General features: G+C 36.8%; 1 protein-coding gene, 1 long non-coding RNA gene and 1 other non-coding gene across 7 annotated transcripts in view; 2 read left to right on the forward strand and 1 right to left on the reverse strand.

The window, feature by feature from the left end:
• Positions 1-5,457, reverse strand: part of CSNK1G1 (casein kinase 1 gamma 1) — a 183,131-nt gene that overhangs the window by 152,092 nt on the left and 25,582 nt on the right. The window lies entirely within an intron of this gene.
• Positions 2,171-2,274, forward strand: LOC119468158. Its single transcript, XR_005196798.1, has one exon. It is a non-coding gene; the product is annotated as a U6 spliceosomal RNA (small nuclear RNA).
• LOC108288898 overlaps positions 4,638-5,457 on the forward strand; it is a 5,039-nt gene continuing 4,219 nt past the window's right edge. The window contains exon 1 of the long non-coding RNA XR_001818895.2: positions 4,638-4,652. This is a non-coding gene — a long non-coding RNA (uncharacterized LOC108288898). The remainder of the gene's footprint in view (positions 4,653-5,457) is intronic.

A 5,457-nucleotide genomic window follows, 5' to 3' on the forward strand; every position in this document is an offset into this window, starting at 1 on the left:
AAAGAATGAGAGAAATACAGACGAGGCACGGTGGCTGACATCTATAATTCCAGCACTTTGTCTGAGGCAGGAGGTTCGCTTGACGCTAGGAGGTCGAGGCTGCAGTGAGCTATGATCACACCACTGCACTCCAGCTTGAACAACCGAGTAAGACCCCCATCTCAAAACACAAATCAATCAATCAATATAAAATAAATGGTGCTGGGAAAACTGGATATCCATATGCAGAAAAAAGAAATTACATACCCATTTTTCACTGTATGCAAAAGTCAACTCAAAATGGATTAAAGGCTTAAATGTAAGACCCAAAACTATGAAACTACAGAAGAAAACATTAGGGAAATGCTATAGGACTATCTCAGCAAAAATGAATGCTTATTGGTAGCATTTAAATTCATAGTCAGGAATGATGGTGATGTCAAGCAACCACTGATTGTCCACATGGGTGGCAGAGATAGTGACACCTTTACTTTCTTTCCTTCTTTCCTTTTTTTGAGACAAGGTAGAGTGCAGTGGCATGATCATAGCTTACTGCGGCCTCCCAAGTCCTGCCCTCAAGTGAGCAACCCACCTCAGCCTCCTGAGTAGCTGGGACAATAGGTGTACTTCATCACACCTAGCTAATTAAAAAAAATTTTTTTTGTAGAGATGAAGTCTTACTATGTTCTCTAGGCTGCTCTCAAACTCCTGGGCTCAAGCGATCCTCCTGCCACAACCTCCCAAAGTGCTGAGATTACAGGTATAAGCCACCACATCCAGCTTCTTCAAAAAAAAAAAAAAGTGCCCAGAGAAAAAGTGACATTTTTGCTTTCAGATGGCTCAACATACACAAACTTTGTCTCACACACAAAATTACTAAAAACATGCTATAAAATTACCTTCAGGTTATATGCATAAGGTATATACAAAACAGAAATGAATTTTTCATTCATAAGATACCTTATTATATATTAGCAATATTCCAAATTCCAAAAAAATCCCAAAACTGAAACACTTCTGGTCCTAAGCATTTCAGATAAAGGATACTCAACCTGTACCAGACAAAATGAAATTTAAGGTAAAAGTTGTTATGAGAGGAGGCTGAGACAGACAGACTGCTTAAGCCCATGAGTTAAAGATTACTGTGAGCGGTGATCGCACTACTGCACTCCAACCTCAGCAACAGAGCTAGACACCCCATTTCTTAAAAAAAAAAAAAAAGGCTTTTAATTAAAAAATTGGTTATGAGACAAAGAAGGCCATTAATCAAGAAGACAATAATATAAACAAACATAACAAGAGCATACCAAAATGTATAAGGCTAAAAACTGACAGAATTGAAGGGAGAAACTGACAGGTCTACAATAGTTAGAGACTTTAACAATCTACTTTGAATAACAGAAAAAAGTAGACATAAGATCAATAAAGAAAGAGCGTACTTACATAATACTATAAAACAATTAGAGCTAAACAAATATGAATAATCCAACCCACAAAAGCAGAATACACTTTTTTTTAAGTGCACATAGAGGCAGAAGCAGGAGGATAACACTTTAAGCCCAGGAGTTCGAAGCTGTAGAGAGCTATGGTCACGCCACTGCACTTTAGCCTAAGCAACATAGCAAGATCTCGTCTCTATAAATACATAAATGAATGAGTGAATGGATGAATGAAAAATAAGAAAGATCCCAGATCAATACCTTAAGCAAGCAGAAAAAGAAGAGCAAGCTAAATTCAAAGCTAGCAGAAGGAAAGATCAGAGAAGAGANTGGCATGCTGTCTTCAAAAGATCCATCTCATATGGGTCTTTATAATGACACCCACAGGGTCAAAATAAAGGGATGGAGGAAAATCTACCAAGCAAGAGAAAAATAGAAAAAAATCAGGCAAACCAAAAGCTGGTTTTTTGAAAAGATCAACAAAATTGATAAACATTTAGCTAGACTGACCAAGATTTTAAAAAAGGACTCAAATTACTAACTTCAAAAAAGAAAGTAGAGACAATTCTGCAGATCTTAAAAATGAAAAGTATTAGAATACTATGAACAACTTGTACACCAACAGATTAGACAATCTAGGTGACACAAAGTCCTAGAAATGCACAAAGTACCAAAACAGATGCAAGAAGAGAGAAAATCTAAATGAATCTTAAGATTTAATCAATAGTCAAAAACCTCAGAAAGAAAAGCCCATGCTTACTTCAGCAGCACATATATTAAAATTGGAACAACACAGAGATTAGCATGGCCTCTGTGCAAGGACGACATGTAAACTTGTGAAGCATTCCATATTTTATTTTAAGACATGGTTTCACTCTGTAACCCAGGCCACAGTACAGTGGCACCATTATAGATCACTGAAACCTTGAACCCACTGGCTCAAGAAATCCTCCCGCTTCAGCCTCCCGAGTAGTTGAAACTACAGATGCTGCTGCCAGGTCCAGCTAATAAAAAAAAAAAAAAAAAATTTCTTTAGTAGAGATAAGATCTCACTATGTTGCAAAAGCTAGTCTCAAACTCCTAGCTCCAGGTGATCCTCCTGCCTCTGCCTCTGTGCTGAACTTACAGGAGTGAGCCATCACACCCAGTCTTTACAAACATTTAAAGAATAATTAACACCAATCCTTTTCAAACTCTTTCAAAAAAACAAGAGGGGAGAATACTAATTCATTATATGAAGACAGGATACCTTCTGTCTTCACATCACAAGAAAATTATAGACAGAAAATGCCTTACAAATACAAATGCAAAAGATCCTAAACAAACTACTAGCAAATCTAATCCAACCATCTATTAAGAGGATTACATATTACAACAAACTGGGATTTATCCCAGAGATGCCAGGGTGACTCACTTTATAAAAATCAAGCAATACTAGCTTTTTGTTTTTGTTTTTTAGGGAGATGGGGTCTCACCTTGTTGCCCAAGCTGGTCTCAAACTCCTTGACTCAAGAGATCCTCCTGCCTTGGCCTCCCAAAGTTCCAGTATTACAAGTGTGAGCCACTGCACCTGGCCTACTACACTAATTGAATGAAGGAGAAAAATCATAATCATATGGCCATCTGAAGTGATGCAAAAAGAAAAAAGCATTTGACAAAATCCAATATCCTTTCCTGATAAAATTACTCAAACTATACACAGAAGGAAACTTTCTCAATATGACTAAAAGATATTATAAAAAACAGTTAACATTACGTTTAATCCTGAAAGCCTGAAAGCTTTCCTCATAAAATGATGAACAAGACAAGGATGTCTTCTTTTGCCATTTCTATTCAACACTGTAATGCAAGTTCTGGCCAGAGCAATTAGGGAAGAAAAAGATGTAACAGCCATCCAAATTAGAAAGGAAACAGTAAATTCTCTATCTGCAGATGACTTCATCCTATATATAGAAAACCTAAAGAATACACACAAACAAGCTATTAAACCTAATATATAAATTCAGTAGAATCCATGTTATGTCTCTGTATATCTTCATATATACTAGTAATGCACAATCTGAAAATGAAACTAAAACAATTCTACTTACAATACCATCAAAAAGAGTAATATTAGAGGTATGAGGCACCACATCCAGCCCACATAAGAATAAATGTATCCAAGGAGGAATAAGAGTTGTACATTGAAAACTAGCAAACATCGCTGAAAGAAATTAAACAAAATCTAAATTAAAAGACACCCTATGTTCATGGATTGAGAGAATCAGTATTGTTAAGGCAGTATTATCCAAACTTGTCCACAGATTCGATGCCTCCCTTTCAAAATCTTAACAGTCTTTGTTGTGGAAATGGAAAAGCTATTCCAAAATTCGTATGGAGACTTCTGCTCCAAGATGTAAAGGGTTTGGAAGCTGTCAATACCATCCTCACAAGGGAAAACGAAAATGAAAAAGCTTAAAACAAGAACCCTTTTTAGATTCATCAGAGAACTTAGGTCACAGGGCAAACCACTGTCCTATAATGGACAGTGAGAAGCAGATACAAAAATCACAGCTTTCCAGAAAAAAAAAAAAAAATCCAGGAGCAAAACCCTACTGCTAGAGACATTACTTATTTTCGCAAACCCTACAAGCAAGTAGAGAGTGGAATTAACTATTTAAACTTATGAAAGATGGCCAGGTGTGGTGGTTCACGCCTGTAATCCCAGCACTTTGGTAGGCCAAGACAAGTGGATCGCTTGAGTCCAGGAGTTTGAGACCAGACCAATCAACATGCAGAAACCCCATCTCTACTAAAAATATGAAAATTAGCCAGGCATGGTGGCAAGTGCCTGTAATCCCAGCTACTCAGGAGGCTGAGGCAGGAAAATTGCTTGAACCTGAGAGGTGGAGGTTGCAGTGTGCCGAGATTGCAGCACTGCACTCATGCATGGGGGACAGAGTGAGATTCTGTCTCAAAAAAATAAAACAAATAAGTGTTGAAAGAAAGAAAAAAACCCACCAAACTAGAATTTGGTATACAATGGCATTATCCTTCAAAAGTGAAGAAGAAATAAAGATCTTCTCAGATAAACAAGAACTGTGAGAATTTGTTGCCAGTAGACCTGCCTTATGAGAAATGTCAAAAGAAGCTCTTCATAGAGAAGGTATAGACACAAAATTTGAATCTAACAAAAAAAAAGAAAAAAATTTGAATCTACATAAACAAGTAATTTTAGAGAAGGAAGAAATGAAGGTAAAATGAAATCTTACTTTTCTTAGTCTAAATTGATCTATTAGGCAACAATTTCTTCAAAATAATAGCAGTAATGTATTGGGTGATTATAGGTTCTGGGTAAGTGAAATGAATCACAAAAATGTCATAATTGACAGGAGGAAGACACTGGGTATCCTGTTAAAGGGTACCCACACAAACCATAAAGTACAGTGTTATTTGAAAATGTATATAAATTCCTTGTCAATGAATACTACAAACCACATAGCAATCACTATAAAATTTTAAAAAATTCACATGAAATTGCAAAAAATATCAGATAGCCAAAACAATCTTCAAAAAGAAAAATAAAGTTGGAAGATTCACTTCCTGATTTCAAAACTTATACAAAGCTATAATAATTGTAATTGTTTGGTGCTGGCATAGACAGACATACAGATCAATAAAACAGCACTGAGAGTCCAGAAGGAAACCCATACATCTATGATCAAATGGTTTTCAACAAGGGTATCAAGAGCATTCAGTAGGAAAAAAAATAGTCTCTTCAACAAATGGAAACCCATATGAAAAAAAATTGGACTTTATTTTTTCTGTTGCCCAGGTTGGAGTGCAGCGGTGCAATCTCGGCCTACTATAACCCCCATCTTCTGGGTTCAAGTGATTTTCGTGCCTCAGCCTCCCGAGTAGCTAGGAACGCCTAGTAGCTAGGTGAACGCCAACATGCCCAGCTGTTTTTAGTAGAGACAGAGTTTCACCATATTGCCCAGTTTGGTCTCGAACTCCTGACCTCAAGTCATCTGCCCACCTTGGCCTCCCAAGAATTACA

Source organism: Cebus imitator, unplaced genomic scaffold, assembly GCF_001604975.1.
Source record: "Cebus imitator isolate Cc_AM_T3 unplaced genomic scaffold, Cebus_imitator-1.0 Scaffold386, whole genome shotgun sequence".
In the NCBI taxonomy this organism is placed as follows: domain Eukaryota; kingdom Metazoa; phylum Chordata; class Mammalia; order Primates; family Cebidae; genus Cebus; species Cebus imitator.